We start from the raw sequence: 23,920 nt of genomic DNA, 5'->3' as shown, positions 1-23,920 counted from the left end.
GAGAATCGAGAGTCCACGCTAACATCATGGGACCTCTTCCGCACCGGATTTCTCAACACCTTCACGAGCGTCATCCGGAAAGAAAGGGCTGAAACCCTTCTCGAGACCCGTGTACAGCTCCCCAATGAGAACGTCGGACTGTACACCGAAGAAATGACTCGCCTATTTCGCCATGCCGATCCAGCCATGTCCGAAGAAAAGAAAGTTCGCTTCCTGATGCGGGGAGTGAAGGAAGAACTCTTCGCCGGACTTGTGCGCAACCCGCCCAAGACGGTCTCGGAATTCCTTTCCGAGGCCACCACAATCGAAAAGGCACTAGAAATCCGCACTAGGCAGTACAACCGCCGCATTCCTACGACGACCTACGGGGAGGTTCAGGCGCTGCAGTCTGATGACCTGCGTGACACCATCAGAGCGATTGTGCGGGAAGAGCTGCGCAAACTGTTACCTTCGCCGCAGCATCAAGTGCATTCAATCGCCGACGTTGTCCGCGAGGAAGTCCGGCAATCGCTTGGAATTCCCGAAGCACCGCAGGCTCAGCCAGAAGCAATGAGCTATGCTGCTGCAGCCCGACGCAACGCCCCACCCCCTCGCCCACGTCAATACGCCGCGTCGCCACAGCAGTTCCGCCGCCAGGCACCGCCGCCACCACCACCGACGCCATACCGCCCGCCGACAGGACAACGCTGCGCCCCCCGAAAGACCGACGTTTGGCGTGCCCCTGACAACCGACCGCTCTGCTATCACTGCGGGGAAGCCGGCCACACATACCGCCGATGCCAGTATCGACAGATGGGGCTACGCGGATTCGCCGTCAACGCGCCGCGCCCGCAGCCAGGCGAACGGCCTCGCGACATCGACGACTACCTCACCGGAACACAGTGGGAAGAATGACGACCTTCCCGCTCACCGTCGCCCGGCCGCTACATGTCACCGCACCGCCGGCAGTACACTGGCCCAAACCGGGGCCGGTCGCCTAGCCCGTATCCGGGAAACTAAGGGCAGCAACCGATGGAGGTGCGGTTGCTGTACGACGAACTGCCGAAGATCCTCCGCGGCCGCCGACGACGACAACGCGACGAGACATTCAGAACACGACGCAAACCGGACGGAGCCCTCACAACGAAACTTCGCGGCCCGAAGAAAACCTGACGACGCAACGTCGAAACAGCGGGACAAATCGACGAAGCCGTGATCCGACGCCACGACCTAACCGCAACGCAAGACGACGAACAAGCGACCTCGATGTTCTTATCGACGGCCACAGCGTCACAGCTCTCGTCGACACCGGAGCCGACTATTCCGTCGTCAGTGGGCCATTCGCCACCAAGCTGAAGAAAGTAAAGACCGCTTGGAGTGGACCAGAAATCCGGACAGCTGGAGGCCACCTGATAACGCCGATTGGTGTCTGCACGGCGAGAGTCACCATCAATAACCGCACTTATCCTGCGAGCTTTGTAATCCTACAAGACTGCTCCAGGGATGTGATACTCGGAATGGACTTCCTAAGTGACCACGGCGCCGTTATCGACCTGAGGTCTGAGTCGATAACACTAACCTCAGACAAAGCGCTCCCGCCCCACGCGACGCCAGGGAACCATGCACTGAATGTGATAGAAGAGCAGGTGACCGTTCCGCCACGCTCCAGCGTCATTATTTCCGTTGGCACCGAAAAACCTGCGAACCTTGAATGCTTAATCGACGGCGATCAGCAACTACTCCTGAATCGTCAAATTTGCGTCGCAAGAGGTATCGCCGAGCTGCATGACGGTAAAGCAAAGGTACTGCTGACAAACTTCAGCCACGAATATAGGCACCTCAACATGGGTACGACGGTTGCCTACATCGACGAATGTGTAGCCGCCAGCGATGCTTTCGCCCTCTTCGATGCTGTCGAACCTGCTTCGACAAATAGAGGTCCCGAACGGGATTTTGACGTCAACCCGAGCCTTCCGAAGGTCAAGCAAGATAAGCTCAAAACCCTGCTCCTGCAATACAAGGACTGTTTCTCGTCGTCATCGCGGGTCCGACAAACGCCCTTTGCTAAGCACCGCATTATAACAGAAGAAAATGCTCGACCACACCGTCAGAGTCCCTACCGGGTTTCGACGCGGGAACGGGAGGCCGTGAAGAAACAGGTCGACGAAATGCTATGCGACGACATCATCCAGCCGTCGAAGAGTCCGTGGGCATCCCCCGTGGTTCTAGTGAAGAAGAAGGATGGGACTCTTCGTTTTTGCGTCGATTATCGTCGCCTGAACAAAGTCACGAAGAAGGACGTGTATCCCCTTCCCCGGATAGACGACACCCTGGATCGATTACACAACGCAAAGTACTTTTCGTCGATGGACCTCAAGACCGGTTACTGGCAAATAGAAGTCGACGAGAGAGACCGAGAAAAGACTGCCTTTATAACGCCAGACGGCCTGTTTGAGTTCAAGGTCATGCCTTTTGGTCTTTGCTCGGCACCTGCGACTTTTCAACGGGTTATGGATACAGTACTGGCCGGCTTGAAGTGGCAGACGTGCCTCGTGTACTTGGACGACGTCGTAGTGTTTTCCTCAAACTTCGACGAACACCTTCGGCGCCTTGAAGCTGTACTTCAAGCAATCAAGACCTCCAGACTCACTTTGAAGCCTGAAAAATGCCGCTTCGCGTACGAGGAGCTCTTGTTCTTGGGTCATGTGATCAGCAAGGATGGTGTTCGCCCGGACCCGCGGAAAACAGCTGCCATCGCTGACTTCCCGACGCCCACCGACAAGAAGGCCGTACGCCGTTTTCTCGGCTTGTGCGCCTATTACAGACGTTTCGTCAAGGAATTTTCACGGATCGCCGAGCCACTGACGCAACTCACGAAGGCCGACGTCGAATTCAGGTGGGAAACATCGCAAGTTCAGGCATTTCAAGAATTGAAACGACGCCTGCAGACGCCTCCGATACTTGCGCATTTCGACGAGCACGCCGATACGGAAATCCACACCGACGCAAGCAGCGTAGGACTCGGCGCCGTCCTTGTGCAGAAGACCGACGGATTGGAAAGGGTCATCAGTTATGCTAGCCGGTCGCTATCAAAGGCAGAAATCAACTATTCCACCACAGAAAAGGAGTGTCTGGCCATCATCTGGGCTACATCGAAGTTTCGCCCCTACATCTACGGCCGGCCCTTCAAAGTTGTGAGCGACCACCACGCCCTGTGTTGGCTAGCCAACTTGAAGGACCCTTCAGGTCGCCTCGCACGGTGGAGCCTAAGACTCCAAGAATTCGACATTACCGTCGTTTACAAGTCCGGAAGAAAACACTCCGACGCCGACTGCTTGTCTCGTGCCCCCGTCGACGCACCGCCGCAGGACGACCACGATGATGACTGCTTCTTGGGAACCATAAGTGCCGACGACTTCGCTGAACGACAGCAAGCCGACCCGGAACTCCGGGGCCTTGTGGAATACCTCAAGGGCAGGACCGCCGTTGTTCCAAAAGTATTCAGGAGGGGATTGGCGTCATTTCTCTTGAAAAACGACGTCCTCGTAAAGAAGAACTTCTCTCCGGCCCGGGCTGACTACCTCATCGTTGTACCTTCGGCACTGCGACCAGAGGTTCTGCAGGCCCTGCACGACGACCCGACGGCTGGCCACCTCGGCTTTTCCCGCACGCTCGCGAGGATACAGGAAAAATACTACTGGCCACGCCTTCCTGCCGACGTCGCCCACTACGTTAAGACTTGCCGAGATTGCCAGCGACGGAAGACACCACCGACTAGGCCAGCGGGACTTCTGCAGCCAATCGAACCACCTCACCGGCCGTTCCAGCAAATCGGGATGGACCTACTGGGGCCGTTCCCGACGTCGACTTCCGGCAACAAGTGGATCGTCGTAGCAACTGACTACCTCACCCGCTACGCCGAGACAAAGGCCTTGCCCAAAGGCAGTGCCGCCGAGGTAGCAAAGTTCTTCGTGGAGAACATCATCTTGCGTCATGGCGCCCCAGAGGTCCTCATCACAGACAGAGGTACCGCCTTTACTGCGGACCTAACTCAGGCGATCTTAAAATACAGCGAGACGAGCCACCGCCGCACCACCGCCTACCACCCGCAGACCAATGGCCTCACCGAGCGTCTAAATAAGACCATCGCCGACATGCTGGCCATGTACGTCGACGTTGAGCACAAGACGTGGGACGCCGTCCTTCCGTACGTGACCTTCGCTTACAACACGGCCGTCCAAGAAACGACGCAGATGACGCCGTACAAGTTGGTCTACGGAAGGAGCCCGGCGACGACACTGGACGCCATGCTACCGAATGTCACCGACGAAGAAAACCTCGACGCCGCCGCTTACTTACAACGTGCCGAGGAAGCTCGACAGCTCGCCCGCCTGCGCATCAAGACCCAGCAGCACACCGATAGCCGTCGCTACAATCTGCGACGACGCTTCGTGGAATACCAGCCCGGCGACCGCGTCTGGGTCTGGACGCCGATACGCCGACGTGGCCTTAGCGAAAAACTCCTTCGGCGATACTTCGGACCCTACAAGGTTCTTCGACGTCTCGGCGCTCTTGACTACGAGGTCATCCCGGACGGCATTACGAACTCCCAGCGACGCCGCGCACGACCTGAAGTCGTCCATGTCGTGCGTCTTAAGCCGTTTTTTGCACGTTAGCGAATCTGGGGACGCTACTTTTACCTTTGTTATTGTAATTTATTTATGTATGCACTTGTGTTTTTTTCTCTTCTTTGTTCTTTCACAAGCATCGGGACGATGCTTTTCCGGAGGGGGGCAATGCCACGCCCACTTCTTGTCCTATTTTGATGTTTTTTGGGTTTGACCTGCAAGGGCGGTTATCAACGCTCGACGCTGCCCGCGAAGCAGTGTTCGAGAGACTTCTCGATTGTAGTAGATCGTTTTGTTAAGATTTCGCGCCGCACGCTAATGTTCCAGCTTTATCGAGAGATAACGCCGCCACCAGCGATATCGCTGGAAAGTTCCATAGCACCTGTATAAAAACCGACGCACTTGACCGCTTGTCAGTTGATCGACGGACGACGCCCTGTTCGCCGCTATCATTGTACAGCGTGTATTGCTGTAGTTCTAGTTCTCATTTTCCCGGCCACAAGTTCGGCCAAATAAACAGTTTCATTCTGCAAACGCCGACTGCTTTCTTCGTCGACGTCACGACCACGTGACAATATGATAGTCGCGAAGTTTCGAATGAAGCGCCGAAAGTAGGAACACAGTCCTACGAAACTGCGCAGTTCTTTGACGGACGTCGGTTTCGGGAACTCGGTCACGGCCCGAAGCTTGGCTGGATCGGGGAGAATTCCGTCCTTGGACACGACGTAGCCGAGTATTGTCAGCTGCCGTGCTGCAAATCGGCACTTCTTTAGATTCAGTTGCAGACCAGCGTTGCTCAAACGCGTCAACACATGCCGGAGGCGTTGAAGATGCGTGGAGAAGTCTGGAGCAAACACAACGACGTCGTCGAGGTATCACAAGCACGTGTGCCATTTCAGGTTGCGCAGAATAGTATCCATCATGCGCTCGAAGGTGGCGGGCGCATTACAGCCCAAACGGCATGGCGTTGAATTCGTACAAGCCGTCGGGCGTGACAAAGGCGGTCTTCGGTCGAGCGTCATCAGCCATAGGTACTTGCCAGTACCCTGAGCGCAAATCGATGGATGAAAAGAATTCTGCTCCTTGTAGGCTGTCAATCGCGTCGTCTATGCGCGGTAGTGGATACACGTCCTTACGAGTGATCTTGTTGAGTCGTCGGTAGTCCACACAGAACCGCATAGAACCGTCCTTCTTCGCAACAAGAACGACAGGAGACGCCCAGGGGCTGTTAGATGGTCGAATAACATTGCGTCGAAGCATGTCGTCGACTTGCTCGTTGATTACGCGGCGTTCTGTGGGAGATACGCGATATGGACGTTGCCGCAGGGGCGGTTGGGCGCCAGTGTCGATGCGATGCGTAACGGTGGACGTGCGGCCGAGAGAAGTTTGAGCGACATCGAAAGAAGCGCGAAATTCTTCCAAGAGACCCAGAAGCTGGGTACGCTGGACTGGCGTAAGGTTGCCAGCAATGGAAGAAGCGAATACGTCATCGTGCGATGAACTAGACGTGGTAACAGCACTGAGCGTACTGGAGTTGGGGCAGTGCGTGTCATCTGGTTCGTCCATAACTTGTGCGTCTTCGAGGGGTTCCACGCTGCCGAGACATTCTCCTCGCACCAACGTAACACTGTACGGAGATGGGTTGATAACAAAAATTGACGCGCTGCCCTGAGTGACTTGCACGGTCGCGAAAGGCACCAGCAAGCCTTTCCTCGTGCAAACACGGTCAGATGGCGAGAGGAGTGCAACGGTGTCGGAGAGACTGGCGCAGTAGACGGACACCGCCGTTGACGAGTTTCCAGGCACTGTGGTGTCGTCTTTGACGAGTACTTTGCTCACAGACGATGGACAGTCAGCCGGCGTCAGATCAGAGAATGCTGAGAGCTCTATTTCGGCTGGTGCGCATTGAATCACGGCGCCGTGGTGGGAGAGAAAATTCCATCCTAGGATGACGTCGTGAGAGCATGCTGGAATTATGATCAATTCGACGGCGTACAGAGCATCGTTAATCATGACGCGGGCTGTGCACACCGCTGTAGGGTGAATACTTTGTGCGCTGGCTGTACGGAGGGAGAGCCTGGGAAGTGGCGTCGTCACTTTTCGCAGTAATCGGCTAAGTTTGGCGTCAATAACGGATACGGCGGCTCCAGTGTCGATAAGGGCAGATGCGCGAACACCGTCCACAAACACGTCTAACACGTTCGATAGGCTTCTCTGAGGGCTTTCGCAGTTCGACAGCGTCGCAGCCCTTGCCTCGTGGACTGCGACGACTAGTTTTCCTGGTCACGTGGGACCGGACGTGGCCGCATCGGTGACAGTGATCGGCGTCGTGTGGACGGCGAACGGCGTGTAGATGGAGCTGAGCGAGACGACGGTGACATAGGCGGCGGTGAGGCGTAATACGGGTGGCTTCACTGGCTGGTGATGGTTGAGCCGACACGAGGCGGCTGCACGCGATTGCAATAGCGGGCAACATGACCGGCGCAACCGCACGCGAAGCAGATCGGGCGGTTGTCAGAAGTGCGCCATCGATTCGTCAGGGTAGGTCCCATCCATGACGCAGGACGCGGTGGACGAGGCGTCTGCTGATACGACTGCATGATGGGCTGCATTGGTGGCCCAGGTATGACGTCGGCAAACGCAGCCGGCACACTCGCTTCAAAAGCCTGAGGTCTGGCGACGGCTTCGGCGTAAGTAAGTGGGGCAGCCACAGAGATCGCTTGGGGTGACCTGGCTACAACTTGCGCGTAACTGAGCGGTGCAGGCGCCGGAGGGGGCTGGTGGTATTCCGGCATGACCTCCGCGATTTCCTGCTGAATAGCGCGGCGTAAGGGAGGCAACAGCGTGGTCGATGGCTGTTCAACATGCTGCTGCTGAGGGAAGGCCAGTAGGGAGAACTGGCGGGCAATTTCCTCGCGCACAAAGGACTTGATCTCGGCTAGCAAGGCGGACTTATCAGAAATGGCCGACAAGCCAGCGAGATCGGCGTCGCGTGATGCAGGTCGACGGGTCAGCAACCGCTGCCGGCGCAGCTCCTCGTAGCTTTGGCAGAGCGTGATCACCTCGGCCACAGTACGAGGATTCTTGGCGAGCAGCATAGTGAAGGCGTCGTCGTCGATGCCTTTCATAACGTTGCGGATCTTGTCAGGCTCAGGCATAGCTGCGTCGGATTTCTTGCACAAGTCCAGGACATCTTCTATGTAGCTCGTAAAGGACTCACCGGTCTGCTGAGCTCGTTCGCGTAAACGTTGTTCGGCTTGCAGTTTACGATAAGCAGGGCGGCCAAACACGTCGATGATGGCGGTCTTGAAAGCAGACCACGTGGGGAAATCGGTGGCGTGGTTGTTGTACCACAGGCCCGCCACACTCGCGAGGTAGAAAACCAAGTTGCTGAGTTTGCCTGCCTCGTCCCATTTATTGGGTACGCTCACACGCTCGTACATCGCAAGCCAGTCCTCAACGTCGGTCCCATCCGCGCCGGTGAAGATAGGGGGGTCGCGGATGCGGGGGACACCGGGGCAGGAGGTCGTTGTTGGAGGAGGCGTTTGCTGAGCAGCGTCTTGAGGCATGGTAGTTGGTAGGGTACGGGATCTTAGCTCCAGGGGCATCGAATGGGAGCACAGCGCTCTCCACCAATTTGTTGAGGTGTTTATTAGACGGCAGTCGGCGACGATGCTCAATGGCGACAGTCAAGCAAGAACACGAGCTCAGAGCGCGAGCGGGAAGAGCCCAAGAGGACGACCCACTAGAAGGCTATAGAGAGCGCAACCCCTTACTCAACTCAAAGGCTTCGCTACACAAGGCAAAGTTTTAAAGAAGTTTTGTAAACATGACTGTACGTGGCTCCGCTAGGTACCGCCGCCATCACGCCTGCGCAGCGCACAAGCAGACGACGCGCAAGCACGAGAGCGCATAGAAACGCAAACTTTACCACCGCAGCGAGGAGCAGCGATGTCGCACCTTTATTGCGGCGTGAAGTGGTGCGATTCCTCGGGGAATGAAGGCGAACACTTCTTCAGAATCCCTGCTGACCACAGGTATTTATACGTTCACTATTATATATTTCCCAAGGTGTTCGCAAAGTTTTCATTTGACTGTCGTTGACCATTATGATTTGAAACTGCTGAATGAACAGCGAATTTTCTTGCTGCCATTCGTTGCTGCAGATATCTGTTTGAGAAATGGTTACGATAATAAGTTAAAATTAGTGGGCGGGCTGCAGTTTGTGGCTCGACGCGGCGTCACCTCTCAAAAGCGGAGCTGTTCGCTAGTTATGGTTGCTCACGTTAGTATATATGTGCGTGCCTCAGTGCCTGACGTTACCTCTGCTATCTCATGAAAGCTAACCAATTCGGATTACCGTGTCATGCAACCGTGTCTTCAGGGTGTTTTGTTACGTGTTACTTTAACTTATGCGTGCTAGTAACATTAACGAAGTGGGATAGTTGTTGTGCTCGCTGCAGCAGTTTTTTTTAAGCGCTTTAATGCGTGCGTATACATCACGTCCGTGTAGTTTATGGGTGGTGCTCGCAGCCGACGAAAGTATCGCTCACAAAGTTATTGCGGAGGCCCCAGTAGCGAACACGGGACACTGCCCTCAGATTCGAATGTGTGCTGCGGTGTTGCACAAGTGAAAACCACCGCGTTCCTCATCTGTGTGTCTGTTTACACACCGACCGCCTGCTCGGATTTTTGTCGCCGTAAATTGTCCTCATTCCTTCCCTTCGGCGTACCTTGCCGCGCTGCTCGACGGGGGACCTTGAACCAAGCGTGATACCCACCTGCCCCTTTTCGCTCTCGGGAAGCTCCCGGAAACAGTTTCGCTTTTCACTTCATTACTCCCTCGTGATGCTTCCAATGGGCGAAGGCATGGCCAAGCTCGGTTTTGGATGTTCATGAAACAGGCCGCGCTTATCGCGCGGGACCACTTTTTTTTTCCTCTCTAATCTGGACCCATCCCCACCGCCACCCTTTCACTTTTCTGTATTTTTTTTTCAATGCGCTGTTTCCGCTTAGCGTTTACACACCATAATTCCTTATAAGCTTACAATATCGTTTCGACTCGCAAAAGCAGTGGAAAAACAACAACTCGATCGAGTTGTGTTTCATATATCAAGTTTTAATTCAGAGAATATTGTCGGGATATATGTAATTATCTGTAATTATAATTTAGTGGAGATTAAAAACAAGCACATTTATTAAGCTTAGTGTCATGCCTTTAAAAGCTTGCAAGTGTATTTACTCTACCAGCTGTTTTTTTCACCGTAGGTGACTAAGTTCGAGTACTTTAATTGCAGACAACCAGTTTACTGCAAGCGAGTTGCCGTCCCTGCTGCTGAGACAGCCCCCCTACTGTGAAAGGTAGGTGTACCGAACAAGGATCTGTTTCACCTTTCTGCTTGGAATGAAAGGGTACAGAATATTTGGTTGGGGGTGCCACTGTAATACTGCACGAATAGCTTGCAAAAAATAAAAACAAAGAGCGGTACTATTTTATATTCTACACCTGCACACTCGAGCAGATTGTTCTCTGAAATTAGAACAGTAGGTAGAAATACCACAGCTGTTTTTCAATTACCAGTGCTATGAGAACAATTGCTGTACGTAAACCTTAAATGCAGGAAATGTACTCTAGGAGAAAAAATGTTATTAGCTTGCACTCATAGAGTAGCATTTTGCATGCTTTCCAGTAAGAATGTCTGAGTGCACTGTTTACATGGTATAGATGAACTGATAGCATGCTGCACAAACGCAAAATGAAGAAACGGGGAGATAGAGCAGCGAAAATGGCTTTTGGCATCTCACAGTATAAATAGTTTGTACTCTGACCTGTTTCCGTCCTTACTCCTCTAGTGTTTGTGGAGCTCGGTATGAGTTCACAACAAACCAACCTGCCTGCAAGAAAGCTTTGTTGCGTGGTATAGATATCTTTTCTTATTCTACATCAATGCATAGACTCGGTGCTTTCTTTGTTGAGCTCATTCCATAGAGATGAAAGCACTGAGTAGTTTTCTTCAGGCACATGTGATAATTGCTCCATTAGTCTGTTGCTCAGTATTCACACGTGCAATGCAAAGTGAGGGTATTAAAATACCTGCTGGGCCAGCCTTTTATAGCATATTTATTTATTTTTCTAGCCGCTTCGCCAAGCACACCCACAATAAGGCCCACACCACCGTCACAGATGTCACCAAGTGATGGTAAGTGCAAAAAGTGAGAGAGAGAATTATTGCAAAGTACACATCCTGCATCTGCATAAGGAAGTATGGACCAGTAGTCTTGACGTTTTCCTAGTAGATATGGACACCTAAGCCTGTGTAATATTGTCACAACCTATAATGTTGACAAAACCATGCATATAGTTCAGGGCCTGCAACCAGTGACTTAGTTCACGCAATTATTTATATTTCAAATATAATGTGGGTGCGATTGGACCTACATGGTTCACACTGAAAATTGTGCTGTCCAATTTGTTGTGATGAGTGTAGCTCTGCGAAATAGGCCAGCGGAATATGATGCACAATCAAGGTGTGCATTCATATAAATGTGGCTTATGCAGCCCAGATAGCTATTTATGAGATGAATAATTCAAAATCCTCCACTTTGTAAATGTCATTGCCTCTGTTCAGCATGTCATGAAATGTTCATTTTTGCAATGCTTTGTGATATTTCCTTAATCATGGATGATTCTTTGAAGATAAAATGCTTGGAATGTATAAATCGATTACGATTCCTGTCTCAGTCGCAGAATACACATTGCTTCCAATGAAAAATGGCATGGCAGCACATAGTGCTCCGTATATTAGTAGCCCTGTGATTGCGCCCTCATAGCTTAATCGTGATTTGTTACTTTCTCTACAAGACTGATGAAAGCCTATACCTTCGCATTCTTCCATGTCTTTTTTTTTCAGCTGAGCCTGGTCTGAGTGGCCTCCAATTTTCCAAGGAGGGCAGCAGCGCGGAGCAGATGCAAGAAACGCCAAAAAAGTGGACGAAGTAAACGCAGCTCTGTGCACACCCTTCGCATCAAAAAGAAGCTGCTAACACTTCACTCATGAAGTGAAAGGTACCGCAAGGCAGTCGGTCAGATGAAAAAAAGGGACGAGGCGAGGCGAGTAACGCAGCAGGAGGTTTTAAACAAGCTTGAAGCGGATGTGTCAAAGGACCTTTTTTGAACTGCTTAAAGCACAAATCAGGCTTCGTACATTCCCAAAATAAAAAAAACATTGGTCCAAATGGATGAAACAATTTACTCTCAATTCACTCTCAATTCACGCTTCCTCAGAGAAATGCTTCACTTGCCACATGTGCGGACACTCAGGTGCTGGCTGGCAGACATCGCAGTGACACCTGGTATCATTCCAGGTGCCATGGATGCAATAGAATCAATCATTAAAGCTTGGCCTCTGCAAGACAAAGCATGCTGTCTTTTATTCGATTAAATAGCCTTTAAAAGACATTTGATGTACGATCAATCAAAAGATATATTGGCTACACATATGATGGAAACACAAGGACTTTTCGTGTAGCAAATGCAGCCGTTCTAATGGCTCTGTCTGGCATATCAAGAATTTGGATGCAGCCAGTAGCCTTTGCAGTGTCCCGCAATGCAACATCAGCTCTTGCAATGCACAAGCTGCTATTAGGTGTAATTATGCAGCTTGGAAAAAAAGGTCTTTTGGTAACAGTGGTCATCTATGATCAAGGGTCAAACAATGCCAGCCTGTCAAGAATGCTGATCCATTCTCTTCATGAACCATGTTTTACTGTCAACAACTGCAAACTATACTTCATGTTTGACATCCCACACCTGATAAAATGCACGCGGAATAATTTGAGAAAACACAAGCTCATGATTGGCTCCGAGGTTGTTGACTGGGCGTACATTGAAACATTTTACAAAAATACTCGCAAACCACGCCTCTAACAACCAACTGAACATCTAAAAAAAAGATTGGCAAGGAAGCTCAAAGAGCAACATATTTACAAGATGCCCTTTGCTGACATAAGAGTGAAGTATGCCACACAAGTATTCAGTGAATCTGTCTCTGTGGCACTCCTCATTCTCATTGCCATTCAAGAGCTTCTTGTTGATGCTAAATTTACAGCTCAGTTCACGGAAAGAATGGATAAGATTTTTGACATCCTGAACAGTTCGACCCTAAAAAATCAGGACGATAAGTTGCGGTATGCAATGATTGATGGGTCGGAACACCGTGTTTCCCTTGAGTCATGCATCAGTTGGATTGCCCAATGGCACTTTGGTAGTTCTCGGTACAAGCAGCCACGCACTGTTAAAGGTTGGCAGATTACAATCAAATCCTTGTTGTTGCTGTAGACTGATTTAAAAGAGGACTTTGATTTCACTCATCTTTTCACACGTTGATTGCAGCAAGATCCCCTAGAAAACTTTTTTGGAATCATTTGTCAAAAACATGGCTGCAATGAGACACCAAATGTGTACCTATTCGTGGCGGCTCTAAAACATATTTGGATTGGCAAGCTCTTCAAGCTTTCTCAAGGAAACTGTCAGGTGACAACAATTGCTTTCCTCAACAACTTGGAGAGTGCATCTGCATTGTTGTCACCAAGCAGCACACCAACCACAAGCCACAGCACGCAGCAGGCCTCTGATTCATCTGGTCTGCAGGCATCTTCACAAGATGCCACCGACATGGTGTATGAAAATGTGTGTACCATGTCGCTGGTAATTTTGTAAACAGCTTTCTTAAACTGAGGACTAGTGAGTGCATATGCGAGAACACTCCTTGATGTGGATGGTGGCTCTCTCCATGGACGACACCAATTCTTTGCACTACTCAAGGAAAGTGGTGTACCCTAGAACTCCTCGGCTCCATTGCAGTAACCTCTGAATCATGTCTGAATTACATAAAAGAATTAGATTCGGCCTTCAGACATGAAATCAACTATTGTGCACATTTTTCCATTGTGTGCAAAAATCTGGTGGAAAGGATGCCAATCCGGCAAGCTATTTTCTGTTCAGTTGGCTGCACTGAGAAATTTCTGAAAATATTCTGCCGCACAAGGCTACATTGGCACATTACATTTGTAAACAAAAACACACAAGAAACAAAGTCAAGGCACAGTGCTGCTGCCAGCAACAACATAAAGTAGCAGGCTAAATTTATCCTGTGCCTTTCTAGAACACGATTATGTAAATTGGATTTCTACTGCAGCCTTCTGCACCCATTTCCTATCCATTTTTTGGATGTGTTGCACTATTTTTTATGTGTATATGTACGTATTTTTATGTATACAGGTATATTTTATGTAGTTATATATTTATATAAGTGTATTTATAATTCTGCTATGGTTGTATGTAATGCATTGACTACTTTTGCTCCTGCTGCGGTACTTTTGTATTATACAAGTTTAACTGACTAACTTTTTTTTGAAGCCTTGCGTTCCCCTATCAGCATGAGTATTACAACCAGAGGTTCTGGATTGCTTTAGTATTGGGAAATGCCAACACTTCCCAAAATGCACTGGAAAACCCTGCTCGTTCTGCTTTCTTTCTGTTTGCTTGACATGGTTTGAAAGGCAATCAAACGTCCAGCCTCCCAAAAAATGCCAAAATTTATATATTACTGATGACTCGTTTTACACTGAAACAGTCTTTATAAACACTAACAGTGTCATTAATTCACAATGAACGTTGCAAAATAGGTTGATTAATAAAAATGTGCGGGTTTTATGTCCGGAAACCATCATACAAATACGAGGCATGCAGTAGTGGAGCACTTCAGATATTTTGAGCACCTGAGGTTTTTTTTAACGTGCACCTAAATCTGAGCAGATGGGCCTCAAGCATATTGCATCCATTGATATGCAGCCGGGATTCAATCCCACTACGTTTGGGCCAGCAGTTGAGCACCGTAACCACTAGACCACTGCGATGGGCCACGAAGTTTGAAGCATGCATGAATTCAGGTGCTCACCAAGTCCAAAAGATTTTCAGCACCCAGGAGCTCTGTCATTTTTCAATTACAAACCTCTGGTCATGACTGTTGTGCCACTGCAAAGAACTGATGGTGTCAGCTATTCACACGCATAAAAGATACATTGATGAAGTGCTCAGGTCTGCGAGGATTCCAGAGGGGTTTGTGCAGAAGCTGCGACTCGGTTGACATGCACGTTAGTTTGAAATAGAAGCATGCATCCATACTCACTGAAACTATTCACAACGTACTGTTTGTGTACAGCAACTGTGTTTCTTGTTTAACTAAACTCTGCAAACTCTGACATTCCACTTCCTGAACCAACGAATGACAAGCGATGCAGTTCTAGTTGGTGACACATTATGATGAAACTGTGCAGTGTTCCCCATCTGCAATATAAGTACTGCTCAGGAAATCTTCTGACACTGTGATGGATCCAACATGATACCTGGTAGAAAAATAATGGGGAAGCTGCGTTCAACTTTGCACTTTACTCTACTTATTTCTTTGATAAGATGCTTATATTCGTGTATATTTCATGTTACCTTGAGTATTTCGCACCACTTTGAACTTAACTAATGACCCGTGATCACTCCTGTTGTTCACCAGTCACAACCACAATGTTTCCACAAATTTCAAAGGTCACCTCTGCAACTGAGTCTAGACCACTCTTCGTTGCGTTTTTCTCCCTTTATTACTTGAAAATTAAAGCATCGCGTGTCTTGTTCACATCACGTGAGCTTGCCTGCAACACATTTACCTGGAGGAAAACATGATCAGGGATAGCTGAGCCAAATGGTAGATTCGTCTCACTGCTTTTACAAAATGATATGCTGTAGCACTGCAGCATATTATGAATATTGATCTACTTATGTTCCATGGGTCTACTTATGCTCCATCTACTTATGCTCGTCTACATGAGCCAAACGCTATGACTGTTAGGTGCACTTTCTGTGTACATATATGCAAAAGTATGTGTGTGTGTATATCTACAAAAGGCAATGACACAATGCAGGGCAATAAAAAAAAGTACAGGAAAGAGTGTTTTTCCTGTACCCCTTGTTTTCTTCGGCTTGCGTTGCGTCATTATCGTTTGCACAATATGAACCAACCATTCGAACAACTTGTTTTGTTATGATATATTTCAATGCGCGGGAATGTTTCGCTTTATGCTGTTAGTCATAATCTGTACAACTCGTATGTGTACACTTATTTACGCTGATGTAGCACTTCCTTATATGCTTACCCTGCTTATGTGATTGTATTATGCTGTACTATGCGTTTTCGTATCCTATTTATATTGTACGCGTGCTCGATGTACGCATTCCTGTATTCAGGTTTTACCACAGCATTATTTCGAATCTTTTTCGTTTTCTTTTGTTATTATTACCGATATTATAGCCCAAATATTGCCTAAACGTGCAGCAATTTATGTTTCCTTCAATAAAATGTTACGTGAAGAAAGTTATATGCGCTTTTTGCTTCTCGAGCGAGCGCCCAAAGCGCCTGCTGTGCAGCCGCGACGGCGCCGCTCGCCACCATTCGCCATGCTACCACAGAGGCTACAACGAAGCAGAAAAACAACTACACACATTACGTACGTACATCGGCAATAAAGAGAGAAGACAGTGCAGTAGCAATTAGTGCGCGAACGCTCGAACCGACGTCGCGGCCGCGAAGCCGGCGGCACCACGAGCGAGGAAGCGACCGCAAACGGGCGCGACCATATTGGATTTTTTCCTTTTGGATTGCCTCGCCTCCAGCAGAAATCCAAAATCCAGTCAATTACCGCCGCTCTCAGGAACCGCCACCGTCACCGGAAGCGGAAAAACGTCCCCATTGGCCCTATGGGTATGTCACTCCACTGGTACAAGTTTTTGATCTAAAGCAAGAGCCGCATGGCCTCCAAGATACACGCCGCGCGCTTGCCATCTCGGAGGCGATGAAGAGTCCCACAATGCCTCACAGATGGTAGCACATTATCTAGCGTTTGCTGTTTGCTTGATCAACGCCTCCTCTGGAAAGCCGGCGTTGGCTTGATATGTTTTCCGCTAGATGGACATAGGTTGTCCATTTTTAGAGCTGTTTGAAAGTTCGTGTGTGTTTTTAGCGGCGATGGCTGCACTATCCCGGTCTTTTTCGACGTAGTTTGATGGCCTCCCAAATGCGCCTACAAATCGCCGAATGGGCTCGTTTTCGTCGTGACAGCTGTCGAACAAAATGCGTTAAGGAGACCCCTTCCACTACATGGCATTTGTGTAGTGTTTTTTTTTTTTTCGAAGCAGCTGCAGGTGACATCGTGGCTTTGTGGTAGGACACCTGCTTGCCACGCGAACGGCCCGGGTTCGATCCTCAATGGGATGTGAAATTTTATTCTTTATTTTATTGGCTTCTTTCTCGATTTTTCGCTCACGGACGGTTTTTCGCTCACAACCAACTGTGTCGACACCGACGCCGACGGCGGAATTTCTGCGACACGAGCTCTCTAACGCTGTCACGCTAAAATTGATCACACGCATCACGCAGACACACGGAGAAACACCACTCGCAACTTTACGCGTATTTCGGTGGTCTTGTAGAAACCAGCGTTTCGTGGACCGGCACCTCTGTCTTGCAACCTCAGCGGCGCGTCTACGCTAGCCGCCGGTGGCTATGACAACGTTGGTGCTTTAACATACAAAAAGAGCACACGGCGTAGCCAGACGAGACGTGTTCTTTCAACAAGGCTGAAAGAACACGTCTCGTCGCGTTCACGAAAGAACACGAACAATTAATTCATTGTTTGGAGGAGCATGCAGCTACGTTTTCTTGTCCATAAACCAACAATGAGCCAGTAAATGCTCATGGCCTTGCTCCCATAGTCGTTCCCATGTTCTGCTTCGTAATCAACAAAGGTCAACTTCCGAGCTCTACATGGAGCAGCGTAGTGTAATAGTATGTGCTTAGGCTGCGCGGCCACAGAAAGCCGTCGTTAAGTAGAGAACAAATAATAAACAATTTAGTGCGTTTTCGGCATTAAACGCACAACAGAAACAAGGGCCGAGTGACAACAGATGAAGACAGGCGCTGTCACCGCGGGTCTTAGTATGTCCTTATCTTGTATTGTACGCTTGATGCTAAAATGGAATATACTAACATTACCAAGCTTATGTTTTTTTCATTTAAAACATTATGCGCTCCATTACGGGTCTCCGTCTTCCCACGCTGGAATATTACCTTTTGCCATTAAACATTTTCCTTTTTATTAAAATGGTTGCCGCTTTAGAGATCAGCGTGTTCAACCTGGGGAGAGCAGCAAGCCACAGAACACGTATACTACCATTTAGAGAAGGGAAACTCTACCTTTGACAGTGCAACGGAAATAAGGGTAGCGGTGGCGTTGTGAACTAAAGTATCCGACCAAGAGATGGCGCTGCGAAAACTATGGCTGCCGCATTGCTGGAGGGTGCGGGTGGTCGCGGTGCGCGCCCGCTTGTTCTGGGCGTTTATTCACTGCTGTCCGGGGGTTGTAATCGCGCGCGCGGCAGCCTATCGTTACTACAAATATTTCCGTTACGTCGCTAGGTGAACGAACGGCCTCAACTGGCCAAAAACACGCCGAGCAAGTAAGCTTACATTGTTTATTGGCAATCGTGAATGTAGCAGTATACATGTAAACAAGCAGGACTGTCAGTTACAGAGTTGAACAATACATACAAGAAACAGAAATAGCCATCTGCTTCATAAAATTGCCAGCTGAAACTGAACAACGCTATGTCTCTTGGCTCGTTCAGGATACCTCTTATAGTACGCAGAACGAAGCGTCAGACGATACTATTTACGATGGGTGACCCTTGCCCAGTACTTGCGTACAGTGCTGTCCGTCCTCTTTCTCACTTACACATGCGCGTTTGACGATTTGAGCGGTAATAAACAAACAGCATCAAAGCCCGCAAAAGATGCAGTGCCAGTAAGATTAGCCTCAACCCGACGTACAGTTTTGACAACACATTGGCGAGATCCACTCGGCGCTGAAAAAAAAAAGTGAAACCACACTGTTGTGCTAGCTATTCCTGTACATAACGTGTTCTCGTTATTGTGCTCAGTATCCTTGTGTTCGTGCCTGCGCGCCGATCTTTTTGCGATGAATTCCGACCATTTAGCTCAACTTTCAGCTCAGCTAAGCTCGTGTGTTCTGGGAAAACACCATTTACGGTATCACGTTGAAAAGGAAACTTGGTTCATGTTTCAAAAGAGGTTGCACTGACAAACACTTCAGTTGAGTAACTGTTGGCGAATAAGGAAAGCCTTAGCCTGAATCCAACATTTCAGTAAGTGAACATTCCTGTGAAGGTTGTCACGGAAGACAAGTTTCGAGAAGTGAGGTACCCTTGCTCGCCCACTGTTTATCAACTGACGTATGTGATAGCGGATGCCTGCGCGTGTTCCTGAAAGCACTCATTTATAAATAAAAAATAATGATGCACCAGTGGACAGCACCGACAATAGACTGCACATGATGCGTGCGCGCACAATAGAGACATTTGGAACAGTAGTATACTAGACAGCTAGGAAGTGCTAGAAGTCATAGTAGCAATGTTGGAAAAATAGGCAGTGAGTAATCCTTTTTGTCAAATGTGTATAATTAGCTTCTTTGTTTAATTGCTGTGTTTTGCACTGAAAAATAAATAAATGAGTCCATTTTTTCTGGTGCCAATGGTGCATAGTCGTGAAAGCTATGGCCGATTGCAGAAGCTGAATTTACATTTTCATTCTTCACTACCTCCTAACTGTGTGCTTCACTCTTAACATGGGTGTCACACAAAACTAATAAGGCAGCCATAGGGGCTCGTTGGCACGTCTTCGTGCTTGTCATGCGCTGCAGGTAGACACGGACTAGAAAAAACGAGAACAGTACAAGGTGTTGCGCATCACCCTGTGTTGTTCTCGTTTTTCCTAGTCCGTGTCTACCTGCAGCGCATCACAAGCATGAACCCAAAACTAGCCTTTTTTGGATATATAGCTCACGCCAATATCAAGGAAATAGCAGTTATTACACATTCAAATCTTTAACATGCACAAACACTGGCCAACTCTATTGAACTCTGATTATATCTATTGAGTGCACTCATTTATTTTTCTGTTAAAAATAAACATACTTTTAAAAACCCCGTGTCATGTGTCAGGTCTGTTATCTAGAACAAATATTATTTGCCACTTGTCTGTGGTTCCACTTCACATACAAAACAAATTGCTTGCACAAACGCAACGATGCTGTACCCGCTTTTCTGGATGTGTCTGTTTACATATCATCCCATTAATGTATTGGCGAAGTTCACTGAATAAAACTAAAGACTAAATTTTCAAATGCTTTACAAATTCAACAGCCTGTTTCATAGAACACTGCCCAAAATGTCCCTATGCACATGCTTCTATTCTCCTACTCCCATCATCAAATGTTATTTATTTCAGAGTAGCGACCCGGAAACTATTCTCCGGGTGACCACTACACGAAATGCCTTGTTTAATGAGGACACGAGTGTTTGCACACAGTTTTCTATTTTAGAACCTTCACAATGTCCCTACAAGCAATCGGTAAACATAACTCTTTCTTTCAGCACTACAGTAGCTTTCCCTGCCATTGCCTTGCAACAGCCTTCACAATTGCAGCAAACTATATTCACTGGGAAAAGCAAGTGCTGCTAAATATGCACTACTACTGGCCCACTTGCTACCAAGTTACATGTGATACTCTATGCAAAATTTCGCACGTAGATTAAAGTACAGTATGTGCACCCCATCACATGCACTTCCAAGAAATTTGAAGCCAGCACATTTTCCTCTAAACTGAATAATTCATGAAGCAAGAAGCAATAATTTGCGGACCCAATTTTGTACTGCTTCAACATACCGTAACTATCACTACTTTTCACTATAAGGCTTGCATTTGTCCGCCTGGTAAACGTTGGTGGTGGATAGGCGACTCTTGAGCTTCTTACGACTTGGTGTGGGTAGCTTGGAAACCAATGATCTCTCTTTCGTCCAGTTTTCTGAGAAGAAAAAAAATTGAGTCATGAGAAAAAGCAAGAAAGAAATGATGAAAGAAAAATTGGTTCAATAAGTAAGTGTCCACAACCATACCTTGTGAGGATTTTGGACCACGAATCTACTTTCAGTAGTGGAACATCCTCTGCTGACCTGAGGTAGGTTCAGAGATAAAGCATCCGAGCGTGTGCTGATATGAGCAGTTTTTTTGATATGAGCAGGCTGTGGTTGGGTTGGAAGAGGAAAAAATATTACTATGGAGGAAGCGTGAGTGGATTTGCGATTCATGTCTGCGAAGAATGTATATGAGAGCACTGCATGACAAAAATAGTGTGCACATAACATTGCTTTGTTTGTGAATTTGTTTTAGTGGTGACCTTCAGTGGACCGTGTCTGACCAAGCCTCAATTAGAGGATACTAAGTTAACTGCCCAACTCTATAAACTCATGGTATGCGCAAATGTAATATGTATGATTGTAAACTTACGAAAATGTATAAAAGCATATACATACTATAAGTTCACTTGGCTCTACCATGCATTGGACTTATGAGCATTTATCTCAGAAGACTAATTTATGCAGAAATAGGTAAAACTTATGCTGTGATCTGTGTTACAAACTTTAGCAGTAAAGATATTTTTTGCAGAAGTGAGAACGAAGTAAATAATCTTAGAAAATGTCATTGGAATCCACAAGCGGTCATCCGATCAGCTGGACGAGTCTTAAAGCCTTTTGAAATGACAAAAACCCAAGCGCATGCAAAAAAAAGCTGTGTTCTAATTCAAAGCAGTGCATTTTCACTCACCGGTGCGCACACCCATATGGTGCATGGTTATTCCGTTTTCGTAGGTAGTCTCCGAACTCTTTGCTGGCATTGAATTTTCACGCTGGCACCCGGTGAAGCGCCGCAGCTGACGTTATTCACAGGCTTTAGAGACGTTCGCCTTGTGGCAGCGTCATGTAAAATTTGGCGCACAAACTCGCATTGCTATATCGAAACTGATTTAAAACGGAGCTGCGTAACGCCGATCAAAGAAAGCGACCGCGGTACAATTTGAATGAGATAAACGACCGAAGCGCAATCGATTCCAATGGGCTGCTGCTTTTCGAGCGTCAGTGTAATCTCAATACTTGTCCTCAAACAATCAAGCTCTTGTATTAACTCTAGAAGTAACACAAAAACTGGTCCCTACTATCTGTATGAAAAATGACACGGTAACTAAGCTTTTAACAATCTTCTGCTACATTGTGAAATAAAATTTTTGGCCGCGTTGAGCGCCCCTAACACAGACAATGCGAACTAACTTATCCGACCGCTAAAAGAGGAGTCAGTAGCTCCACTCTCCGCGCATACCGATGGAACTCGCCGCAGTTGATTTTTTCGCCCTCTGCGGCGATCGCTGGAACTTGAGACATTCCGGGGCCTGAGTAAGCTGTCCCATTTATTGCTGTAAGACGACGACGAACAAAATGGCAACTGTCCATGGAGCCGATTCATTAGAATTGGTACAAGGCTGGTCTTCCATTTCAGCAGTAATTGTGGTGCAGGTTTTTAGGATAACTTTTTGCTCAGATTATGCGCTTAATTCGAAAGTACGCTCGTCTATGACAAACAACGAAGCTATTTTCCTTAAGAAACGCGAAATCTTATTTAAAACCCTCAACTGTTACGAGCAGGCGCTGCGAAAAGGCTGGGACTGCCACTACAAAAGCTGCTCGCTTGCACACGGCTCTACATAGACGTGCGCGGGGGGGTAGGCTTAGGGGGCGGCCGGCCCCACCTAGTCACCTGAGAGGGGAGACGCGCAATTCTCTGCCCATACATTTACTTAATAGGGAAGGAGGCGCCACGATGAACCTTCGCCCACCTTCGCCCCTTCCCCCCCCCCCCCCCGCGTGAAGGGGAACCCTGCGCACGCCATTGCGATTCTGTTAATGAATCAGTGCACTTGGGCTGCAGAAAATGCATGTGCGGCTTAGCTGAAGAATAACAAAACTTGTGCTGCAGACATGCTCGCCTTGTGTTGTTTCTGAGAGCCACAAGTTGTCAATAGCCCCGATGCCACAGTCCATGGCTCAAATAATACGACATTAATGTGGGGCTGTTCGACAATGAAGGCGAGAGGGAAGGCGTGACATAAAGAAAGAAATACAGGATATTTTGACTTACCAGGTAAATGGAGGCAAGAGTTTGTATAGACGCTAATGACAAAGCTCCTCATAGGGCCCATGCATTAGAATATCGGACCACAAGGGCGGCGCAATTGGCGCCATTTCACAACCGTGCGAGCATTGCCAACCCCTGAGATGCGTGCTAGAGTTGACAGTGGTGTCCAATTTCCATCGAACTATTGAAGGTGAGCTCAAGTGTAGTAGAGTAAGAAACACTCGTCACCAGAAACCGCAGATGGCGCACTGCGACTCACAACTCAGTCAGAAGACGCGGCATCGGCCACGATGTCGAAATCGAAGTGGGCGGCGAGTTCGGCGCACGGTAAATTGCCTAAATGGTTGGAATATTTTCCAGAATTCTTCTAAGTGAACGTTACACGCTGTCTGCATGTTTTTAAAATGTGAACATCTCCATGTTTCAATAATATTACATGAAACACTGCATAGCGCTAATTTTAGCCGACCTCCATGTAAGTGAAAAACGCAGCAGTGGCAGTGGTAGGGTATTGGCGGTGTTCTTTTCATAACAGGAAGCGCATTTACACTGTATTTCTAGTCTGAAGTTTCATTTTATTTATGCAAAACAGTGCACGAATGCCTGCACAATAAACATGTATTTAATTACGGTTTAGTTAGGAATAAATACTATAACACACAAAAATGAACGTATTACGACATCATTTTTGTTTCAATGGATTACCGTGTGCCTTGAAATGACGTTGTATCGATTTGACGCATTTACAGGCAGTTCTTCAGAGGTGGCGTCTGAAAGAGTTAATGACGTTTCTGTGATAGAACACGTTAACAATCATGGATAATATAAGAATAACAGCCTACCACTAAACTTTTAGCACAATATGAATATAGAAAAGATATATAAAAGGTGTAATACACATGTCACAAGTCACAATGATCAGAAAAAAACTACTGTGCTCGGTTAAGCCTACTGCATTTTCAGGAAGTTGATTCCACGTTTCTGAAGTAGTATTCTTGTTCGTTATGCGTGAGTTGAGACATTTTAAAACGATATGTTGGTGCCATTAGGTAATCCGCGTTATTAATCCATGTTTTATTATAATATGTGCTATCTGAAAGATTTAATTCATGTTTCGTCTTCTAAAGCGCAGTGTTTCCCTGCCTAAAGTAGGCTTTATTTCC

Source organism: Rhipicephalus sanguineus, chromosome 9 (assembly GCF_013339695.2).
Source record: "Rhipicephalus sanguineus isolate Rsan-2018 chromosome 9, BIME_Rsan_1.4, whole genome shotgun sequence".
NCBI classification, from domain to species: domain Eukaryota; kingdom Metazoa; phylum Arthropoda; class Arachnida; order Ixodida; family Ixodidae; genus Rhipicephalus; species Rhipicephalus sanguineus.
The sequence above is the reverse complement of the archived record's forward strand: the minus strand, read 5'-3'. Positions refer to the sequence as shown.